Below are 25,091 nucleotides of genomic sequence, written 5' to 3'. Positions count from 1 at the left end.
CCCTTGGCCTATCTTTGGTAATAGAATTTCTGTTTCCTGGATCCCATGTTTTTCATTTTTGGTTTACTTCCTCATTTGGGTAGAAGACATCTTCCAATATCTTTCTGAAAATTCATGCATGGGAAATACATTTTTAAAGATCTTTCAAGGGCAAAAACACCATTATTTTATCTTCCACCGTAACGTTATTTTATCTTTCATCATAACTAAGAGTTTATCTGGGCAAAACATTATAGATTGGAAGTTATTTTTTCTCATTACTTTGAAGGCATTTCTCAATTTTCACAACTTCTAGGAGAAGAGGGTGGAGAAGTCTGATGACATTTTGAAACTTGATTCTTGTGTGCTACCTGTTTTTCTTTTCTCTCTCCCAAAGCATGTGTGATCTCTTTGTCCCTAATATTTTGAAATTTCACAGTGCTGTGCCTTTGTGTATTCCAATTTTATCCATTGCACAGAGGACTTTGTAGGTCCATTCAATCTGGAAATGCATGCCCTTCATTTTTTGGATTTTTTTTTACCTAGTATTTCTCTGATGATTTCTTTCTTTCTATTTTTCTTTAATATTTATTTCTGGGACCCCAGTACTTGGATGTTGGGCCTCTTGAACTGGTCCTCTAATTTTCTTATTTATTTCCTTTCTTTTATCATATGATTTCTTTCTGGGATATTTCCTTGACTTTACTTTCTAACTCTCCTATTTAGTTTCTTATTTCTTAAAACAGTATTTATCAGAATATTTATCTTTTAAAATGGAACTCTGTTCTTTTATCTCTGAGGATAGTGATGACTTTTTTTTATGTTTTTTTTTTCCTCTCTGTATCATCCATCTATGACGCCTCCAAATTGATTTTTTTTCTGTTGTTTTGCTTTGGTCCTTGACTTTCACATTAAATAATTCCTCAAATGCCTGGTACTCCTTTATAATCTGATCATATTTAAGAGGAAAATGCTAAAAAGACAAGTAAAAACTCTGTGCCTATGGATGCCATTAACTAAAGTAAAACCCAGGTCTTAAGAAGTTGTCAGCTTCTCCTTCCCTCTTGGAGCCCTGAACTACCTTGTAAAGAGATTGGGCTACCATGTTGGAGACAGAGAAAGAGAGAGAAATATGCCCAGCCAGACTCCAACTGTTCCAGCCTTCCTGCCTAGAGGTCAGGCATGTGTGTGAAGTCATCACGGATTTCCAGCTGCAGTCAAGCCTCTAGAGACCAATAGCTGCTTGAGTGACTCCAGGTAATGCATGCAAAAGTTGAGTCTAGCCCAAATTGCAGAAACATCTGCAAAATGTGACTTGTAAACTATTTGAGCAAATAGTTCAAGCTACAAAGTTTTGGAGTAGTTTGTATGCTGAACGGAAAAACCCAATAGAGAGGAAAAAATGTATGAGACAAAGTGAAGATCACTGAAAGAGAAAAAAATGGGGAAGTAAGTGTTAGAAGTTCATAAAAAGAGAAAAAGTATAAAATAGTTGTCTGGCAAGGATGCTACTAAAATGCTTCATGGAGAAAATATGGAGGACTGAAGTAAGGCAACAATACTGGAATAGAGCATTATGAGAAATAATTGGGAAGTGCCACCTACAGGAATTTGTGATTGATTAGGTTTAGAGGTAAAGGAAGAGGGAGAAATACTGGATGGTGCAGAAGTTTCTGACTTGTGCAACTAAGTGGAAGGTATTATCATTCTCTGGGTTGGAGCAGGGAAGTCAATTAGTCCAGTTTGGAAAATTTTGAATTCCAGCTACATTTTTTTCTTATTAATTCTATCATATCTGATACCCAGGGCTCAAAATATTACCTAAAATGGACTGATTTGGGGTGTGAAAAATGTACAAGATCCTACACAATAATCCAACTGTAACTTCCAATGAAAGGAGTTTGGTCTTTTCACAGAGAGTCATTAGTGCTGCTCCTTGCAGAAAACAAGGAAGGTAAGTAGTGAGAGAGCCCTGCCTTTGAGGTCCAGGAGGTGGCTTAAAAGGAAAGATCGCTGAATCTGAGTCCTTCATTATTGCTGTGAGCACTAATGGTGGAGGGACCTTGTCAACTTGAGTCTAGTTTTCCTTGACTGGGGAAGAAAGTTATGAAATGAAGACAAATCAAAGTTTTAAGCAGTGAAGCACTGTTTATTGTAATCAAAAAACATAAGAATTTTAGTACTTTACTTATTTCATTTTAGCCATGTATTTTTCATTTGATCCACCTCAGCATCATAAATAACCTTTGAATGAGAATCTGTATTCTGCTGTTTAAATGATTCCTCTGTAACTTTCTTCTCTTTTCTTTCCAGCCAAGAGCTCGCAGCACACCTGTCCCTCTGTGGGTGCCAGCATTTCTCTCCTGCAGTTTGGAGGGTACCTTGGACAGGAGGTGCATCTTCTCACTCCCTGGAGGGAGCAGTTCATTTCATAGCTGTCCTACGCCTGGTCCAGCGGGCCCAGTGTGCCTCCATAGAGGTGGTAAACACCTTTCTCCCAAGACTTGCTGTCACTGAGGAGAGAGGGGCACCTTGCCTTAGTCTGTACACATTTCTGTGTATTTCAGAACCTTGGATGACCACATGGAGAACTGCAGAATTAGTAGAAACAAAAACAAAAGCCTCTTCATATTTTTAGGGCTTAAAACTATTAACCCTGAATTTCGGTACATTGGGAAGATGTTCAGGTAATGGTGGCCACTGAGCTTCCCTGTGGACTCGCTGACAGCTCTTTCAGCAATAGATGGACCATTCTACAGCTTTGATTCTGCATTAATGACTCAGCCCACACGATAACAGCAGTATGCCCTGTTAAAAGCAAACATATAAAGCACAAAAAATATTTATACACCACTAGTAACTCTTTCTTGCTGTAGATGTAAAAATAATTGCATATTTTCTCATGCTATTTTTTTCACTTTTTTATTGGCAAATATTATAACGATGTAACTTTTAAAATCAGTCAGCATGTACTAATGACCTGATGCTTTGCCAAGATTATTGGAGGAAAATTGAATCCATCTGCAAGGTCAGATAAAAGACGATAGACAAATAAATATGAAAGCTCAAAAAATTAGAAACAGTTTAAAAAATTTGGCCATTTCAAAGATGCACACAGATCTATCTTTCTATTGGCAAGATTACCTATTTGCATTTTCCATTTTAGGGAATTTTTTCCCCCTCTCAGCTTGACAATATTACCATGTGGTACTGATACTGAGATAATTATGTTTGTAACATCTTTTGGTGTTTCAGGATGCCAAGTTATTTTCTCTGTCAACATATAATTTGATATTCTTATCCTGGGCCAAATTCATCAAGAAAAATAAAGGGCAGAGACATTTCTCTTTCTTCTAGGTTTATTCCACAAGTATAATTTCTATTTGCTACCAGATGAAAGTAGCTAAAGTAAAGGATAGTTCTAGTGATAAATTGTTGAATTTCAATATTTATAACAGCTGGCCCACAATTCATCGAGAGAATAGCACTGTTTATTATTTGTGAAGTCTCAATTTTCTGCAAATATTGACATTTTCTTATTTAAAGTGACTATCCATCCTTGTTTTGAAGCCATAGCTTCTCTTCAGTCTAATTACTTTCCTTTGCAGCTTTAAATTGAGGATAACTTCAGAATTCTGGCAGCTTCTTTTATGACCTGCATAGTTAAGTTTCAGTCATAAGTGGAGGATGCTATTTATCTGAATTTGAATTTTAATAAACGAGTACCATTTATTTGTGAACACTTGAATAATAAGAACTATCTTAGCATTATCTCTTTGATTAATCTTACTCATCACTTGTAAATATACTGCATGTACAACGTGCATGTAAATATACTGCATTTTAGCTTAATTGGAATTTGCTCAAAGAAGCACTCATTCTTTTTAAATGTGCTGTTAGAACCTTTCAGTACTAGCTTCTAGGTTTTCAGATCGTGGGCTTGGGTCTGAGGAATAGTCATTTGATATTCCTGGAAGTCAATGGAAGAAGTTGATGGGAATTGTAAACCATTTTGAGGAAGAAAGATAAAGCTACAGAAAGAAAGAGAAATGAGATGGAATTGAATTACGTTCTTGCACTCAATTTAGAGAGGGTTTCAATGACAAGGGAGCCGGGGTCATAAGTATGTAACACTAGTTAAGCAGACTGTGTGGTTTTTGTGGTCATAACTTATGGAGGCAGAAAGTGAAAAGATATAGGAACATCCAGGAGTTGTGGGCAGAGGTAGCAGAGAAGAAAAGTGGCACTTAGTTCTGAGATTTCTTGGCTGTGTATGTGTTGTGTGTGAGGGCTCATCCTAGGTAAGGGGACCTCTGTCTTAGTAGCTTGGTAATGTATTCCATATGGATTTTGTTGAGTGTAAAAGTTAATGTAAACAGCAATCCCAGAAAAGTATTCTCTGAACAGGAAAATTGTTCCCTTAAAGTACTTACATTCCAGCTAGAGAAAGGGACAAGGCGTGAAAGGTGGCAGGTGAAGGGTATGGGTTTTTAGACTGGGATTGCACAACTACTTTCAGGGGTTCTTTGTACTTTGCTCACTTCATGTTTGATATAATAATTTTATGTTATTTAAATTCTTTATAAAATTGAGTTAAGAATGCTTAACAACACAAGTTTAAGATGCTTGTATAAATCATGGGTAAGAAGAATGGGAACAATGACTCTAGTCAGCTGGTGGAAATCCTTTAATGTTGTTAAGGATGATGATGGTAACTTTTGCCCTCTAGGGGAAGGAAAGTTCTAGGTTCTTCTCCACTTCCCATGTTTTCCCTTACTCCTCTCTGGCCTTTTCTAAGGCTGGCCCAGGAGCATGTTCTACCTTCTGAGTTCTCTTGGCATTCTCTTCAGGGAGTCACTCCCATTATCCCAGCAACCTGGGGAGCTGAAGCCAGGCCACAGTTTACTGTTTCCCCCTTCCTATTTCTGTCTCTTTGTATGTACTATCTACTACACAGCTATTGCAAATTTGCTCATGGAATTTATGTTTCCAGTTTCCGATGCTTATTTCAAGTAACTTCTTTGCAATTCTTTGAAAAAGAAGTGTGAGATCTAGTGTAGGCTGGGAGTTGGACCTGCCTCACCCCAATCGCTTCTTCTTATTTTTTATTCTATAAAGAACTACTGAGTGAGTAATATACAGTCATGCATCACTTAACAATGGGGATATATTCTGAGAAATGAGGCATTAAGTGATTTTGTTGTTGTGTGAACATCACAGAGTATACTTACACAAACCTAGATGGTATAGCTGACGACACACCTAGGTTATATGGTACTAATCTTATGGGACCACTGTTGTATATGTGGTCCATCGTTGACTGAAATGTTATGTGATGTACGGCTGTAGAATGAATAAGGTTTATGACTCCACTTCGACTTTGGGGTGGACTGTTCATCATTGTCTCCCACAAGGTGAGTCTAAATCCTAAGTGAGAGCTCCCGTCCTTTCATATATCCTATATGTATATGTATGTTCCATATAGAACTCTCTCACTCTCTATCTCTCTCTCTCTTACACACACACATATTTCTAGTTGAATACAAATATACAACAAATGTAATTGTGCTTTTATTCTAGATTTCAATAGACTATAAAATTGGTAATCACATACATTACGAAACCCTAAATTACTGATATACTCACATCCTCTTAATTTCATTTAATTTGGATATCCTTCAAAGTACCCACTTACCGTCCTCTTCTGTCTTTATCTTCACTATTTAGATAACTCAATAACCTGTGTACTTGCTTTTATTTTGCTGTTGTGCTTTGTATCAATTCTCCTTTCGTACATGGGTTACTATGAGCAATGTAGAACTAGAAAGTATTTGCTCTGACTCTCCTTTCCTACTACATTTCTTTGGCTTTGATGAAATTAAATTCACCAATACACACACATCACGCAATTCATTTTTTAAAATACTTTCTTGGTTATTATTTTCCTCATGATTCTTAGTGAGCTCATTCCTCAAAGTATGACATATTTCAACAAAAAATAGACTCAAATAAGAAGACTGGTAAAGGGTAGGATAGACCAGACCACGGAAGGACAGGCAAGGTTGGATATATAAGATAGCCAATAGAGTCAGGTAGAATCTTGGGAAAAGGAGGTGTCTAAAGATAGGTTCACATTCAGCAGGCTATTTTTGGATGGAAAAACAAATTCATGGGTCTGGAAAGCAGATATAAGATCAGTGGGTCAGTCCAAAAGAAGGATAAATGGGATGGAGCTGAAACAGCTAAATGTCTACCAAAATTTATGCATTCCTTTTCTTAGTAAAGAATCATTGCTAAGAAATAGTTACCCAGCCAGGGACTGTCCTTCCCAGCTTTCTTGCATCTAGGTAGGGCCAAAAGATTAGATTTCATCAATGGCATGTAACCAGAAGTGAGAAATGTCACTTCCATGACAAGAAGCTTTAAAAGCACTCTTTCTCCACTCTCTCCTTTCTGTGGAATTGATGTAGATGGAGACTGTACACTTGGAAGCAAGTGTTGAAAATGGTGGATCCCCAAGATGGAAGAAGCCTGGTCTCCAAATCTCTCTTTGGAGAGCACTATACACTGATTAGGAACATCTGTTTTGGAATTTATATAAGTAAGAAATAAAATTCTGTCATGATTCAATTTTTATGTGTGTATATATATATATATATATATATATATATATATATAGTGTCACAGTAGCTGATAATACTAAATAATATAGTAAATGTGGGAAAGTGAATGGTAGATATCTAAATAACAGCCAGTTTGTTCCTTTTCAAGTGGTCAGAAGGAGATATTAGGGATGTCTGGGGAGGAGACGCCAGAGGTCAAGGGCTAGTTCCCAAGGGTCTGGGAAAACAGAACAAGGACGTGACCAAAGAGGCAGTTGAGTTCATACATATCAGAATTTTCTCCTAATGCTGAAACAGAGAATTTACAAAATCTTTTAAAAAAATTCTATACTAAATGGAGGATTGGTTCCAGAGATTGGTGTGGGATAAATATACTGATGGGTTTTAAGGGGTTTAATTACCACAGTTAGATGGTTTAGGAGGTGGAATCAGACAGATAGCCTTAATATATAGTTCAATTTCTACTGAGAAAACAATATGTAAAACATTCTGTTAGCTATAAATATCCGAGTCCCTTTAATTGCTGAAATATTCTATAAAGAGCTCAAATGTGATCATGGCAAAGAGGGAAAACAATCTTCACTTAAGCCTTTGGATAAATTATGATTTAGAACATTTTGTGAGAGTTGGTACACATGGTGATCATGTCTCCATGGATTATCTGCCTTAATAGTCCCAAGAAATGGGTCATATTGTTAGCGATTAAAAAGTCAATTTTCCCATAATTAATTAGATTTTATGAATTCTCTGATGTCTTAATGATTAAATTAAGCTTAATGTCACAGGAGTCATTGGATCTTATATTATGTCTTATCATTTCTTAGTCCTTCTCTAGAGAATCCCAGAAAACCTTAGTCCCACCACTGACCTTGCTAAAGAGAAATTATAATTGTTACTGGGAGCATAACTTCAACTTCTGGAAGATTTGACTGCAACCTATATCAGAAATAAGTGTTATAGTGTCTGAAATTTACATTTCTATTGGACATGACTTTGTTCCTTGGTTGTAAAAAGCAAATACATAGGTAGAGAGTGATATTGAAGATAAAGATAAGTTTAAAGAGACATGACAGAAGTTCAACAAAGCCATACATTCTGAGACAAAGGTACTTATTATCTCTTTAGTTACAGAGACATTGTCTCCTACTGTACTGCCTGTGTATAGAAATTAACATCTTATATTCTAATGAGAAGGTTACAAATAAGGAGATAATTATCCTCAAATGAATAGAGAGTGACGCTGTTTATATTATGTTACATAAATGCATCTGCAAAGGTAACACTTGCCTGACAACTAGTATGTGATAAATTGAACTGTCAACTAAAGCTTAGGTGATGTATGTATGCCAGTTGTGGTAAGTAGTGATTTGAAATTGTTATTCAGATAATCTGAACCAAAAGATTTATTTACCTAAAATTCCCACATCATTGAAGCAAAGGATTTTCTTTCTTTCTTTCTTTAATCTGGAAAGTTAAATAGCAACACAGATAGCACCACAAGAGATATGGTAAAGCAATACATGTTTAATATTCAAGGAAGGCAGTAAAAACTGTGAGTTCAGAAGAAGGAAGGCCACTGTGGTCTGGGATATTTAATAAATGGGAAAGAACTTATACTAGAAGTTATAGTTCAAGGAGAAGGGACTTTGAGTAAACAGACTAAAAGAGGGACCAGTGTTCCACAGAAGAAAATAGAACATGAGAACAAAAGTAGGCTTTTTGAAGGCATGTTTGGGTGGCAGTGAGCAGAGATTATAAAGTTTTAGTGGGGGATGAGGTTGGGAATATGAATGGGAGTCTGATTATGGAAGATCTTAATTATTAGCTTAGGAAGTATAGACTTTATTCTAAAGGCAGTTAGAGATATTGCAGATTTTGAAGCAGAGAAAGACCTTTGGGGAAGACATATATGGCTGTGGTATGCAAATGAATTGCCTGCGGAAGAGGCTAGAAGCAGGGAGACTTTGAAGAGACAAATATAAGATGATTCAATAGCATGAGTGAGGAAATCACTAGATGAGATTAGGAAAAAAAGATAAATGGGATAGATAACTCATCTAGGATAATCTCAGAAAGCTTGCATCAGAACATGGAAAGCCTTAAATGGAACTGAACTTTTAGGGTACTGAAAGTTTTTATAGCCAGGAGAGGAAAAAGATCAGATCTACTCTGTGAGCAAATTGATCTGGCAGTTACTAACAGTAGAATTAGTGATATCCTGGAGGTAAAGGGACATCAGGCTCCCTTAACCTTAAAGGTTAAGAAAGGATTTCAATAGTCAAATGTTAAGTTCTTGGGGAGGATCTTGAATAGTTTTAGTGGGAATAGAAACAACAAAATATATGTGAGAGAAAAGTTGATGAGTTGATTGGATAGAGAGATGAAGGAGAAGAAAAAGGCACTCATTGCATTTATCAGCATGTGGTTATCAGATAATCTGCATTAGAATTAGTTGGGTATTGAACAAACAAACAAAGGAACAAACAAATATTCTACTGAATCAGAATATCTAGGGGATGGGTAATGGGAATGTGAATGACAAACTTGCAAGAGGATCCATTGGCTTGAAAACTGGCATAAAAGAAATATGGATTTGGAAGTCAGCGAGGTCTAGGTTCACACACTATCTTTGTTGTTTAATAGTTCTTCTTGATTGTGTGCTGGTTAACCAAATTCCCTAAATCGCAGTTTTCTTATCTATAAAATGAGTATAAATGAAATCCAACTCATGAGGTAATTGTAACATTTAAGTAAATAACATATGGGGGGCACCCAATCCACGCTAAGGGCATAGTCGATTCTTACAAATTGTAGCCATTAGAACATGAAAATAAAACTGTTCAGAGTGGGCAGACATAAAGAGATTTTGATTTTGGATAAATAGTGGTTAGATATGCCAAAATTTTAAAAAGCCTAATGAATCTGTGACTGTAATTAGCACTTTTTTTAGTGTGGTATTATAGAAAACATGGGTTACAAAATCCCATTGCTCAAGGATCTTAAATTAGGAAAAGCTTTGTCAAACAATGAGTTAAAGATGCATATGGTATTTTGAGGGATTTATCACCTTACAATAGACATGTGACTTTAGAGGGTGAGTTTTCCATACCTGGACACATATTAACTTACTAAGAGTGGAATGTGCAGTTGTAGTGGAGGAGGTTGATCAAAAGTAGAGTAGAGGGGCCAGCCCTGTGCCCAAGTGGCTAAGTTCGGTGTGTTCTGCTTTAGCAGCCAGAGTTCGGTTCCCAGGCGTGGACATACACCACTCGTCAGTGGCCATGCTGTGGCAGTGACCCACATACAAAATAGAGGAAGATTGGCATGAATGTTAGCTCAGGGCAAATCTTCCTCAGCAAAAAAAAAAAAAAAAAAAAAGACAAAGTAGAAAGCCTCTACTCAACCATTCAAAATTTAGCAGATAATAAAGAGAATTGGCCACATTTTGATGGATGGTTTGATTGGAATATAACTCTGCCTATTCCTCATCACTGACCAAGGTTAGAGGGCAAAATGATCTATCTGCATATAGGAAGCTTTCAAGTACTTTGTTATCCTTCTGGCCACTTTCCCCAATTCGAGTGAATCAGGTCACCCCACACTTCCTCATCACTGGATTCCACGCAAAATCACAGTCACGATGCCTTACGATTCCTCAGAGGCCTCCTAGAAGTTCATAGACAATGCAGCCCCAATCATACAACATACTCTGGTGAAGGCAGCAAAAAAGAGCCTGCCAAATGTCCTTAGCTGATATTAAGGCTAAGAAAGCAGACCAAGCAATGCAGGAAACTCCATTAAATATCCAAAGGGGTAGGGCAGTGTATTACCTCAGGCTACCATAACAAAGTACCACAGGCTGGGAGGCTTAAATAAAAGAAATGTGTTTTTTCACAGTTCTGAACCCAGATCAAGGTTAAGCAGGGTAGAATTCTGGTGAGAGCTCTCTACGTGATTTGCAGATGGCCCACTTTCTTGCTGTGTCCTCACATGGTTTTCCTCCCTGTGCATGTGTGTGCATGGAGAGAGACAGTGAGATCTTTCTCTCTCCCTCTTCCTATAAGGCCACTAACTCCATCTGTACCATGTTGGGGGTAAGGCTTCAACATACGAATTTCGGGGAGACAAAAACATTCAGTCCATAACTGGCAGGGATCAGACATTTTAGTAGTCATGTTTCTTGTATTCAGTGTATTTGAGTCATTTAATAAGGAGGCTAATTCAAGGAGATATAAGGGACACATATTCAAGCTGTCCTCCCAAGCAAATGAGAACTTTGAAGCTCTGGTCCCAGGCTGGGTTGCACTACCTAAGGAATTTGGACAGAGTAGGGCAAGACATGTCCATAAGCTTCAGTGGGGCAGAGAAGGTAGCTACATATGTGACTGTATCCTGGGAAGAAAGTGAAGATGAAAACCTAAAAGACTACCCAACTAAACATTAGTTAGAAAGGACTTGGCAGTGAGAGAGAGTCTATAAATGAGACAAAAGACCTGAAACCTGGGAAACATTTGAGAATGGAATTGCAAATTTGTAGTGGAAGGAGGAATGTGGAGAAACTCTCTTTGTAACAAGTAGAGAATTTATACCTGAGCCCAGGGCCATAAAGGAGCTATCATAGGTTCAAAGCCTGCTCAGATAGAATGGAAACAGCAAAGATGCCATGTTTCTGGGAATAGCAATTGGCAAGAACGTGCTGAAAGACAAACAAGCATGCTGCACCCCAGGACTGGTTTTCAGCCCGTGGGGGAATTAAAATAAGAGCTAGATACTAGCAACCTAGACTGAATGGACACCTGTGGTAGAGATTTGCTAAGGAGGATGCAGACTAGTGTTCACAATGCTTTAAACTCAGCTTACTCTAGGCAGAGCGGACTCTAGATATGGGAGCAGCAGGCGACGTTCCCATCCTAGGCTTGGACCAGAGTCTTGCTGGAGGGACAAAGCCTGCAATCACAAAACATGGGGTGCACAGACAAAAAGAACTCTTGGCCATTTCCCTTGGGGTGATATTTGCATTTCCTACAAAAGTTTACAATGATAGAAATAGAGGCCAATTTTGTCTAAATTCATGAGCATTCATTTTAGCAATGCATTTATGTGCCTTTGTGAACAGTTGTCTTCCCCTTTGCTGTTTTTCTGGGCATGGAGTCCAGTTGGGTTAAATCATGATTTATCACACACAGCAATCTACATCCTTCTAGCCTCTTCTCTTCTCCTCGACCCCATTTGCTTCTTTTAGCATTGGCCTCTTTGTATGGGATTATTATTAAATGAAATAGAGATTGCAGGTAATTAGTGTGTGGACGTGACACTGAAGAAGGAGGCATAAATGGGAAATTCAGAGGCAGTAAGCTGTGATAATTCCATTATAGGCTTTGCTTCAGTGGGGCCTTTGGATTCCAAGGACATAATGAGACAATAGGCGGTCTGCAATTTCACTGACTGAGGGTCTCTCTATGATGTGCCAGGCTTAGGGAATTAGATTTGAGATCCATTATTTTATTAGTAACATTTTATCAGAGTAAATTAGTGCCCAGGCACACAATTCTCTAGGTTAAATCGATGAGTTCACCTGGAATGACTTTACCATCCCTAATCAGCAGTACTTTTCCAGAGAGTTCTAATTTAGTTGAATAATACTGTGTTTCGGTTAACTTCTCCTTCCCATCATCTCCCTTTATCCCAGTTGCATTAGAAACAGGCATGATTTAAAACATAGAGGCAAATTTAAAGTAAACTAAGCCAACTAAATGTAACATGCAGTGACTGCTGTTTCTGTTAGGAATACAGGGATAGTTACTACACTTTTTCCCCTGTGGTAAAGTCCCCAGTTAATATTGCGGCTTGAACTAACTGGAGCTGAGGAGTGGAAAGTTCCCCAGGATTAGAGATACAAAGACAAAAAAAAAAAAAAGAATATGTTCAGAGGATTTTATTAAGTCAACAAATCCACTGGCTTAGCCAATAAGTGTTTGTAAATTGCTAGTGATGTGCTCAGTGCTGTCTAAACATGTGCTTCCAGCTAAAGTAATATTTACATTGGTTTGCGAGCACTTTGAAACGAACTTTCCCCTTGGAGACTGTGGCTGTTATTCTGCCAGGAGTATTGGGAGAAAACGTGTTCTTTCTCATTTTGTCTAGATCAGCACTTGCTCTACAGTTCCTCTGTTTGGTCCAAGGTTGTGTTTATAGCAAGAGTACAAGAGAGGCAGGATCAGGAGTCTGGCAGCAGATGGAAAGACTGGAAGACAATTAATTATAGAAAGGCAAGGTACTCTTCAAGAAGGTTCGATAAGGCAGGAGACAGTAGGTGGATATCAGGCACATACAGATGCAGTTTAATAAGAATTTTCTTATTTTTTCATGTCAAGTGAAAGAGCAGGAGCTGAGATTAAATTTTTTGTTTGGTAAACATTATTATTGAATATCACATACATAAAATAAAAGGTACAAATTTTAAAGGTACTGCTTGATGAATTTTTACTGTTACTGTCTGTGAATCCACTATCCAGATCAAAATATTAAACGTTATCAGCACCCCAGAAGCTTCCCTTTTGTTGCCTGTCACTCAACATCCCTCAAAAATAACCACTATCCTAACTTTTATTGTCATGGAATCGTTTAGCCTGGTTTTGAATATTATATAAATGGAATCGTATTTTATGGATTCTTTTGCGTCTGGCTTCTTTTGCTGTAGCGGAGATTCACTCATCTTGTTGCATGTAGCAGTAGTTCAATGTTTTCACTGCTGTGTTGTATCCCATCGTATGATTCCATTGCATTTCTTTTATTATTTTCTGTTGATGGATGTTTGAGTTGTTTCCAGTTTTGATTATCACAAGTAATGCTGCTCGGAGCATTCTTGGTGCCCATGTGTATTCATTTCTGAGGAATATATACCTAGGAGAGGAATTACTTTTGTCGTAGGGTTTCTATATTTTCAACTTTAAAGAGACTGCCCAACTGTTTCCCACCAGAAGCGTATGAGTGTTCCAGTTGGTTCATAACTGAGTTGATATTTGATATTATTAATTTTTCTTTCACTTTTTCATGTTTAGCTGTTCTGGTGGTTGCATAATGGTATCTCATTATGGATTTAATTAGCACTCCTGTGATGACTAATGATATTGAGACTTTTAATATTCTAATTGACCATTTGAATATTCTTTTTTGTGAAGTGCTTACTCAAGTCTTTGACACAGTTTTAATGAGATGTCTGATTTTATCTTATTGATCTGTTAGATCTCCCTATATATATTGGAGATATGAATTATTTGTAAGATTTATGCTTTCCAAGTATCATTTCCCACTCTATGGTCTGCTTTTTTACTCTCCCTCTGTTGTCTTTTGATAAACAGAAGTTCTTAAATTTAAAGAAGTCTAATTTTCTATTTTTTTCCCATATGATTAGTGCTTTTTTATGCCTTTTATATAAAATTTTTTCTTACCTAAACGTCATAAAGGTATTTCCTTGTGTTTTCTTATAGATACTTAATTGTTTTACCTTGTCCATCTGGAATTGTGTTATGTGTATGGGATGACATAGAGATCAAAATCCTTTTTTTCCCCATATGGATATTGATTTGATCCAGCACCACTTAATGAAAAGATAATTTTCCTCTTTCTGTTACAGTGGCGTCTTCATCATAAATTAGGTGACGTTATCTGAGTAGTTCTGTTTCTGGTCTATTTTGTCCTGTTGGTTTATTTATACTTGTGACAATATACACTAAATAACGTTTGTAGCTTTATAATGAGTATTGAAGTATAGTAATGTTATTACACAACTTTGTTCTTCAAAACTGTTTTCGATCTTCTTGGTCCTTGGTATTTTCATATATTTTTAGAGATAGCTTGTCAATTACTGTACCTAAACTAATGCACATTCACAAAGACCTTGCTACTATATTGATTTGGATTTCAATCTATCTATAAATCAACTTGGAGAAAATTGACATCTTTACAGCATTGAATATTACAATCCATGAATATGGTATAGCCCTCCATTTATTTGCATCTTTTAAATTTCTTTTCAGTAATGTTTATAGTTTTTTCAATAGGTGTCTTGTACATCTTTCATTAGATATTTCTAGATATGTAAGGCTTTTTAAAATTGTGCTTGTAAATACTATTATTTTTAAATGTCACATTTAAAGTGTTTGTTGCTAGCATATAGAAATATAGTTTATTTTCATGTATTGATCTTTTAGTCAGAGATCTTGATAAAGGTATGTACTAATTCTAATAGTTGACCTGTAAAATCTTTTGGATTTTCTCATACATAATCATTTCATCTGCAAATAATGAGAGCTTTATATCTTTCCTTCTAAATCTTCACTTTTTTTTGTTCTTTCTATTTTCCTCCCTCCTTCCCTCCCTCCCACCCTCCTTTTCTCCATTCCTCTCTCTCTGTTCTTTCTTTTTTGTTTTCTGAGTGCAATGGCTGGGTCATCTATTATAATGTTGAATGGACTTGGTGACAGTTGACATCCTTGTCTTGTTTCTGATCTCAGTATTTTTAAGGACAGCCTCACCATTACCAGTATCTCCTCAAATATTTTTCATTCTCTATTCTCTCTCTGCTCTTTTGCAACTCTAATTTTACTTATGTTAGACCTTTACACTGTCTCATATTTCTCTTTCCCTCTATTCTCTATATTTCATCCTTTTTTTCTCTGTGCTTCAGTCTGACTTATTTTTCAGCTAATTAATCTTCTTTTCTTCCACATCTATTCTGCTGTTAAATACATATATTGAATTCTTAATTTCAGCTATTTTATTTTTTAGTTCTAAGATTTCCATTGATGTTTTGAATACATTCCAATTATCTAGTGAAATTTCCATCCTTTCACATATTTTCTTTAGCATGTAAACCATAGTTATTTCAGTGCCCATATATAACTGAATCACTGTGAGTTTCTTTATTTTTTCTCTGTTTTTTTTTCTCTTATATTTTGCTCATTTGGTGTTATTTCCTGGCAAGCTAGCTGACATTTTGACCAAATGCCTGAAGTGAGCATAAAAATTTGTAGGAGATCTGGATGATACTATTTCTTCCAGAAAGAATTTAGTTTTTTTTTCTGGCAGGTAGAGTTTAGGTAGATCACCTTGATCCAGTCAAGATGTGTCTATTTCAGGCTTTCCGTTATTCCTTGAGGGTGGCCCTTCAACGGTTCAATGGAAAGCTGGAGCTATTTTTAGTGTCCCTTCTTTTTGGCAAGTTCTGTATTCCAATTCTGTTTCCCCGGCACTGTGAGACTGAGAAATATCTACTTAGCTCTCTAGCCTCTTAACAGCTATGTTTTGTTTGGTTTCTATATGTCATGCCAGATACATTACCAGCCATGAGTTGGCATATGCCTCAAGAGAAGTTGTGCACAGTATGTCAAGCTTACTTCCCTGGAGATCACTTTTCTTCAGAGTTTGGCCCCTCAAGTCCTGACTGCCTTGATAATCCTGAATTCCAGTTTTTGCTTTCCCAGCCCAGTGACACTACCAGAAACTCTTAGCTTCTATGCCCTGCTGTAATATTGGCATGAGTCCTGAGGGGTAAAAATAATGGATTTTTTTTTTACCTTTTTTTTGTATATGTATGTGATGAGAACACTTAAGATTTATTGTTAGCACATTTCAAGTATATGATACAGTATTATTAAATACAGTCACCATTCTGTACCTTAGAACCTAGAATTTATTCATCTTAGAACTGAAAGTTTGTACCCTTTACCAACATCTCCCCATTTCCTCACCCCCAGCCCCTGAAAATCAACATTCTACTCTCTAAAATAACAACATATTTTGGACTCATCTCAATGTCTGGACGTCTTGATTGCTCTCCATGTCTTCATTTAGCAGTTTTGAATTTCACTCAGCTTTTAAAATTGTTTTGGGAAGAAGATTTTGTATGATACCAGGTACTCTATAATACCCAGAAGTAGAAATCTGGGATAGAGATTTGTCTCTTTCACTCATTGGCTTTGATATTGGGCAACGTGCTAAGCTTTAAGAACCTGAGTTTGTTCATTTCTGAAATTGATTCAATACAAACTACCTTGTTGTTAGAAGGAATAAATAAGATATGCACATAAAGAGCACAGTTCCTGGTGTTTTATAAGCCAAATATTTTCATATTCTTTTCACTAATGATAGCGTTAATATGGATAATCATTCATCTTACACACTTGTTCCAGACAGGGTTGAAAGAATGTTCAGGTATTGGGCACGATATAGTGTCCAAGGAGTTCTATATTAGCATGCTCAGGCAAGTAGAAGATGATGGAGATTCCAGATGAAGTAAATAAAGCATAGTACGATTGTAGGAAAAGCACAACAATGAGGAGGCAGCGACTGGGCATCTTAGTAGATAAGGTAGGTAGGCTGTCAACATGAAAAAGTACTTATCACCAAGCTGGCCACAGGATATCATAAAAGGTCAGGACACAGGTCTCTTATTAAACTGGCATGGCCAAAATAGGGCCACAGCTTAACAAGTAATGTGTAAATAGAGAGGATATAGAAATTTTTTTTTTTTAAAGGTTCAAGCCATTATTGAAAGTAACCAGATGGAGAGAGAGCCTTGGAATTTGGGCAGAGGCTAGTTACAAGGCTCTAGCACATGTTTAATTGGGCTTTGGCAACTAACCGTGGTAGTAAGCCCAAGTACATGGGGTCAGAACTTCCTCAAAGCACCCTGGCTCAGGTCATGATTGGGGACTCATAAGGGACTGGACTTATAAGGGGGATTGTGTGTCCCAAACAGTGGAAAGATAAAGGATGCAGAAACTGAAAGAACAAGCAGGGACCAGTGGGTTAAGGAGTCAAGGAAGCAATGATGCCTTCAGCCTCCTACTCTTATGCCATGACTCCATGTCTACAGTCAGGTGTAGTGAATGATAGAGACTATTGGATCTCTGGCCAGCTTTATATCATGGGAGATCATGATGCTGCGCAGAGGCGTTACCCATAGAGAGAAGAAATCCAGGCACATCACATGAACACTACATTAAAAGAGGCATACTAAGTCTTCATAGGGAACCCAGGTCTACTATGGTTGAATATAAATAATCGAACTTGTTTCTGGTTCTATCTTATTGTAGTTTTTTGGACATGATCATGTTGAATCAATGAATCAATCAACACAGATTCAGTGGTACATACTACATGCTAGACCCTGTATATAGAAATTCTTTGATAAAACCCCAGGTACTCCATTCATAAGCCAGATGAGCCTCACCTGGCTATTTTACTTCCTTGTACTTCAGCTTCCTAGTATGTAAAAGGGTGATAATATTAGTACTTACTGTATGGGGTTGTGAAAAGCAAATGAGATGTAAAGGGCTTATCCCCGTCTCTGATGCATAACATGTTATGATATGTTTTAGTTATCTATTGCTGTGTACCAAAGTTATTCCAAAACCTAAAAGCTGAAAACAACATCTACTACTGTACAGTTTCTGTGGCTCAGGATTTCAGAAGCAGCTTAGCCAGGTGGTTCTTGTTCAGGGTCTTTCAAGAGGCTTCAGTCAAGGTGTCAGCCAGGGTTGCTGTCATCTCAAGTCTCAGCTGGGAGGAGCTGCTTCCCGCTCACTCACATGGCTGTTGGAAACATTCTTCTCAGTGCTGCCTTGTGGGATGGCAGCTGGCCTTCCTTGGAGCAACAAAATCAAGAGAGAATGAGAGAGAGAGCACCTAAGACAGAAGACAGTCTTTTTATCACCTAATCTCAGAAGTGACAGCCCATCACTTCTGCGGTTCTCTATCCATATGGAGTGAGTCACAAGGTCCAGCCCACACTCAAAGGAAGAGGATTACACAAAAGTGTGAATACGAGGAGGCAGCTATCATTTGGGCCATCTTAGAGGCTGACAACCACACAATATTAGATATTTGCAGCATATATAGTGAGCTAAGGGTTGGCAAGAAAAAACATACACACTATAGATTTCACTTCAATTTCATTAGAAAAGGGTGGCAAAATCTTCTGTGACATGCAGTGTACAAAGCAGGGGCCTATGTCATTGCCAGATGGCGTTCCTTGGTCCCAAGTTCCTGACTGAGGGTGGGACATCCCGGTAGTTTGGAGGAGTGAGAAGATGGCCCACAGCTGCTGGTGACACTGTGCATGTGAGTTAGTCAAGTCAGATCTGAGAAGCTCAATTTCTCCCTACACTACCGCCATTCTATACTGGGGACTTACATGGGCACCCAGGGTGGTGGTTAGATGCAAGGACTCTAGATCCACGCTGATCAGGGTTAAATGCTCCAGCACTTTCCAGCCAGGAAACTTTAGAAAAGTGACCTAAACTGACTGCATCTCAGTTTCCTCAATTGTAAAAATGGGAACAAATATAGTGCCTACTTATATAGTTGTTGTGAGAATTAGATAAAACAATCATGTAAAGTAATTTAGAACAGTGCCTGCCTGCAAAAAGCACTCAATAAATTCTAGCTATCAGTATTTTTATAAACATAAAGGATGAAATTGCATTAGCAATTTTTGCACTTCCCTTTATGGGCATGTTAACAAAAATTACAATTTCTGGTACTTGCACTAAACTCAGTCACATGGGCCTCATCTTTCTAGAGGGAGAAAGCAGAGTAACTGTCCAGGCATCTTTGAGCAGGATGTTACTGCCTCGAAGTTTCTGAGATTAGACAGCCCTCAGGAAATCCATTTCCCATACATTAAAAGTGCCTGCAACATATTAGCCACGCAAACTATATCAATTGCCTCTCCATATCTCCTTTTATTCCTATTTACAATGAAGTAGAAGTGAAAAGATATCTCTACATAAAATGCAGCTGGCAATAGAAAGCAATATCAGCTGAATGAATGGTTCAGGTGGTAAGTGCTCTAAGATCTCAGAGCAGGAAATGATTTCAGGTTGAGGTACATAGGAAATGGAATTATCAAGGGAATTTAGTCTGTGGAACTAGCCAGAAAAGATAGTTTAGGGTTGGGGCCCATTTTCTCTCAATTACCTGACAACCTAAGGTGAAATTGGGCTGTTTGTTTGAAATGTTCTGATAGTGGAAACTCTGTCCCCATATTTTCCCATATATCCCCAGCCATTTGGGTTTTCTGTTGATGAAAATGGTGTTAACTGAACCTATTTTCTCCTCAGGCTGAAAATCGGTATCATTTACATCTTTGCAGAGTTTTCAGCTTCTCAGAGGCAAGTTTTTGAGAAATAAAAGGAAGTTCATCGTTTTAATGATCATATGAGTTAACAAGGAAGGGAAATTATTCATTGTGGTGGTTACTGCTAGTCAATTTGAGGCCATCCATATTACATTTTCATTTGAAATAATTCTGCTTAAAATAGGTAACCTGCTATATTAGATGCAAGAATAGTTGAATGAGGAAGTATGTATATTTTACAACTATACCACTTAACGAGTTTGATGTCGTTAGAACATTAACTTTTCCTCTTAATTTATTAAGCATTAAATGAAAGAAAGTCAGAAATTGGGATAGAATTTTCCCTTTTCAGTAAAAACTTTGGTGGAATGGAAGAGGATAGCCTTTCATTTCTGAACTAAAAAAATTGAAGCAAAATAAAGGAAGACTCCCAGCTGAATAATTAACAGTATTAACTCGATAAAGTCTTTGATAAGTTAGACACTGGGGATATAATGTACAACATGATGACTATAATTAACACACCTGTGTGGTATATTTGAAAGTTGCTAAGAGAGTAGATCTTAAAAGTTTTCATCACAAGGAAAAAAAAAATTTTTTTAACTCTATGAGGTGAGAGATGTTAACTGAACTTATGGTGGTAATCATTTCATATGTATGTCATATGTATGTCATATGTATGTCAAGGCATTACATTGTACACCTTAGACTTACACAGTGCCGTCTATTAGTTATATCTCAATAAAACTGAAAAAAAAGTCTTTAACAAATTAGAGAACTTAATTATAATTTGTAATACTCTGCGAGATTCAGAATACCTGTGTGGGCTGTTTTTAGTGTAGGCTTTTAATTGAATTGTTCTTGTGTCTTCAAGGAGATATATAAACTATTAATTATATATTTATTTCTAACGTGTTTTATAAAGCTATGTTACAAAAGCAGAAAATACTTGTTAATCACAAAATAAAAAGAAAAAAGATATTTTCTTTTTATTTTTTTACAGGAATTGTGATTGTAATCCTACTTAAGTTGTTTCAAAAATATTTTTTTATGGCTGAAACCTGAGTCTGTTTGCAATTTTGTGCAATGGTTTCTATTGCAATGGAGACTCATGTTTCTCTTGACAGATAATGGGCAAATTTTGGTAGCAATCAAATAATCTAAACCTGAAACAAATAACTTATGCATAATAAAAAAAGTTTTATTCTTTTCCAAGGCCCATTGCATAACTGCAAATTATCACAGAAAAAATATTTGTGATGGCATTCTTCCCCTCTCCAAACTGGCTTGATTTTATCTGATGAGGGAAAAAATGCTCCAGTTAAGAATGATATGTTGCATTGATCTCTGAACGACTTTCTTCTAGAATTGGCCAATAAGCTGTTATTATTTAGTATAAATTTTTCATCAAATTTTATTTTAAATTGAAAGAAAAATTATTATTTCACAAGAAAGGCTAAGAAAATTGGTCTCCTTCTTGGCTTTTGTATTTTGATTTAAACCATCACCGTTTTCCCAGGCTTATAAAACCTTGACTCATCGTATGAGTTTTCTATTGCTATCATAACAAATTACCACAAACATAATGGTGGCTTAAAGCACCTGTTTATTATCTTACAGTTTCCATGGATCAGGAGTCTGGGTACAGTGTTGCTCAACTCTTTCTCTGCTATCATCTCAGGAGGCTAAAATCAAGGTGTTGGCAGAGCTGTGTTCACTGCTAAAGGCTCTGAGGAAGAATCCTCTTCAAAACTTATTCAGGATGCTGTCAGAATTCAGTTCTTTCTCACATTTTCCACTTGGCCACCCATCTTGGCCCACCCTCTTACAGCCAGCAATAGCGAGCTGAGTCCTTTTCATGTTTCGAAGATCTCTGACTTCCCCCTCTGCAATACCTCTCTGCTTTTAAGGGCTCATGTGATTATACTGGGCCCAGATGAGTAATCCAGGATAATCTCCCTATTTTAAGGTCCACTGATTAGTAACCTTAATTACATCTGCAAAATCTCTTTTACCACAGAACACAAAATAACCACAGGTGTAACCCCAAGGTGAAGGTCACAAGAATCAAAATTCTGCCTAATGCATTTACCTTGAGATGAGGAGAAAGTCAAAATCAATAAAACAATTCCCAGAAAATTTAGTAAATCTAATGCATAAGATTACAAAATTTTTGAATATTATGAAATAAGGAAATTAAATCAACAAATGGTATATGTATTCCCCATAAAACAAAAAATTGATATTCTCAATACATTGTGAGCTCATGTAATTGACAAGAGGAAGCCTGATAGAAAAATGAGATCTTTGATTACCCACATTCTAGTGTATCCTTCTTCTATATGCAAACCAAAAATCACCCCTCAGGGTATAATATTGATTTAATATGTTTATTCCTGAGCCAATAACTCTGGCTAGGGGGATGATATATGAAGTAAGCTTAAGATATTTATTTCATCTCCTGCTTAAAAACTTACAAGGTGGCTCTTCTGGGTAAAAAAGGCAGAACAAGGCCAGAGCAATGCCATTACTTTTCCTAAAACACAGGTACAAAATGCAGGAACAACAGAAAAAAGGAAACAATGAACCATCAGCAAACAAGGGCTAGGAAACTCTGCTATCCGCGCAATAAATTTCAAAAGGTGTTAGCCGAGGAAAGAAATAAAAATATAGGAACCTTGATGCTGATTCTAACTCAGCTTCCAACCCCATCATCACCACATCAGCACAGCAGTACCGAGGAAAGAAGGTAAATTAAAAGGAATTTTATAATGATCTTAGTCCTAGCTCTCTTGAGAGGAGAAATTGAGGTAAATATTAATATGTTAATTTTTTTCGTAGGTGCAAGTCTAGGACAGTGAGGAACGGGGACCTAAGGCAAGGAGAGATGCAGAGCAATGTTGGCTAATGCATTGCTGTACTGGCTACTGCTTTGTGAAGAGCTGCAGAGACACGGCATTCAGCAAGAGAGATGTCTCCTGAAGGATTGCAAAGAGGAAGTTCATCGTAGAGTAGTCCTGCAGGCCTGCTGAGTCACCTGCTGTGCATCTTGGATGCTGTGATGTGGTAGCTAGTGTAATGGATCACATCACTTTGCTTTGATCTTCTCATGATTACTTTCCTTTTTATTCCCCTGCCGAGGGCTTGCACCTTACAAATAAAATGTCACCACTTTAATTCTTGCTTTAGGTTACGCTTTCAAGAAAAATCAGGCTGAGATAATTGGTATCAAGCATGAGGTTATAAAAACTAACCCTCAGGATATAATTTTGAGTGAATATGTTTATTCCTGAACCAATAACTATAGGTATATGAAATATACCTATAGTAAAGATGTGAACAAATAAGTTAGTATAAACAGAAACTTAATTGATTATATAGCATCCATTTTGAAGATTGAATATGGGAAGCATAGAATTGAGATGTTCAAAGAAATAAAAGTGCTCAGTGTGCATCCCCCAGTTGTGCAGGAGAAAGACTTCCCAGCTCTGTGGATTCATGTAATCTGGTCCTTGTAAAAGGGAAATCTCTACTTGATCATGGAACCACCTCACTCTGTTCTGATGTTACATTAACTGATATTTTTTACAATAGATTAACCTCCTGCGGTTTGACCATAGCCTAATTTGGGGTGTATCTTTCAGGCACACCAGATTCACTTGGGGAGACTTAAAAATACATCCCCCGAATCCTGCTATAGCAGAATCTTTCAGATAGGCTGAGTCAGAGCACATATATTTGAAAAACTTCCTTAGATCGTTGTCTCTCAAATTGTGGGTCAGGGTCTATTAGGTAGGGAATGAAATTAATTAAGTGACTTGTGAATAATACATTTAAAAAATATGAAATAGAACAGAGTGGAAAATATGTAGAGTGTGTTGTACTCTAACAATAAGGCATTATGGTAGTCATGTGCTAGCCCTTCCTGTCAACACTCTGGTTTTTCCCTTTTTACTTGAGTTGTATCACTCATAAATTCAGTCAACCAATTAGTTAATTAAAAACATCAAGGCAGTTTTGTGAATGATTTATTAATTAATAGGTCATTAATTTTCCAAACTAGCTATGCGTGGATATCAGAGTACTCGCTAAAAATTTTAAAAAAATTAAAAATTTCCTGCATTCACTCTTGGATATTCTAATTCTGTCAATTTGGAGTGGGATCTGGGACTCTATTTTTAACAAGGGCCCCAGATGACTTTGATGTAACCAATCAAATAGATCCTGAGGTTGGGAACCAAGGATGGGGTGACAGAATTATCACAGGGAGGAACTCTTTTGTCTACTCATTTGAAGCAGTGGGACATTTGCACCATCAATACTTAGGTGTTTTTAGGTATACCAATAAAGCTAATGGAGGATAACAGGCAGAGTATATGAAATTTCTCAAGGTACGTAAAACAAAAAGTTATGCTATGGAGAGAAAGATTGTGTCCTTCCCTAGATAACACAATGCAAGACTGATTTCTCTCAGGACTCAATGTGGTTAGCATTATGTAGTTTCTTATCCTATTATCAACAGTAACATGGGAATTTACCAGAATATGTGAATCTGCAAAGGTGAACATATAGGTTGGGAATAACTGAAATGATATACCAAGTGGAATTGATAAAGAACAGACATTCTGTAATGTTTAAAAAAAATTTTTTTAAGACAATAAATAACAAGTGTTGGAGAGGATATGAAGAAAAGAGAACACTCATACACTGTCGATGGGAATGCAAGCTGGTGCAGCCACTACGGAAAACATGGAGAGTTCTCAAAAAATTAAAAATAGAAATACCATATGATCCAGCTATTCTGTTTCTGGGTATTTATCCAAAGAACATGAAAACACTAATTCAAAAAGATATATGTGCTTCTTGGTTCATCACAGCATTATTCACAATAGCCAAGACCTGGAAGCAACCCAAGTGCCCATCAGCAGATGAATGGATAAAGAAGGTGTGGTGTATATATATATATATATATACACATACATATACACATATGTATATATATATACATACACACACACACACACACACACACACACAATGAAATACTACTCAGCCATAAAAAAGGCAAAATTGTGCCATTTGAGACAAATGGATGGACTTTGAGGGTATTATTCTAAGCAAAATAAGTCAGACAGAGAAAGACAAATACTGTATGATTTCACTCATATGTAGAAGATAAACAAACACATAGAAATGGAGAAGAGATTGGTGGTTATCAGAGGGGAAGGGAGTGGGGGGAGGGGTAAAAGGGCACATATGTATGGTGATGGATAAAAACTAGACTATTGGTGGTGAATACAATAAAGTCTATACAGAAGCTGAAATAATGTACACCTGAAATTTAC

At 36.9% G+C, this 25,091-nt stretch overlaps 1 long non-coding RNA gene across 1 annotated transcript in view; it reads right to left on the bottom strand.

The window, feature by feature from the left end:
* Positions 1-2,109: 2,109 nt before the first annotated feature.
* LOC147915318 (uncharacterized) overlaps positions 2,110-25,091 on the bottom strand; it is a 48,564-nt gene continuing 25,582 nt past the window's right edge. Inside the window, exons 2-3 of the long non-coding RNA XR_015554328.1 lie at positions 17,906-18,252; positions 2,110-2,787 (exon numbers count right to left, since the gene is read on the bottom strand). This is a non-coding gene — a long non-coding RNA (uncharacterized LOC147915318). The remainder of the gene's footprint in view (positions 2,788-17,905; positions 18,253-25,091) is intronic.

Source organism: Ceratotherium simum, chromosome 14, assembly GCF_057802395.1.
Source record: "Ceratotherium simum simum isolate JZ-2026a chromosome 14, ASM5780239v1, whole genome shotgun sequence".
Lineage (NCBI taxonomy): Eukaryota > Metazoa > Chordata > Mammalia > Perissodactyla > Rhinocerotidae > Ceratotherium > Ceratotherium simum.
The sequence above is the reverse complement of the archived record's forward strand: the minus strand, read 5'-3'. Positions and strand labels throughout refer to the sequence as shown.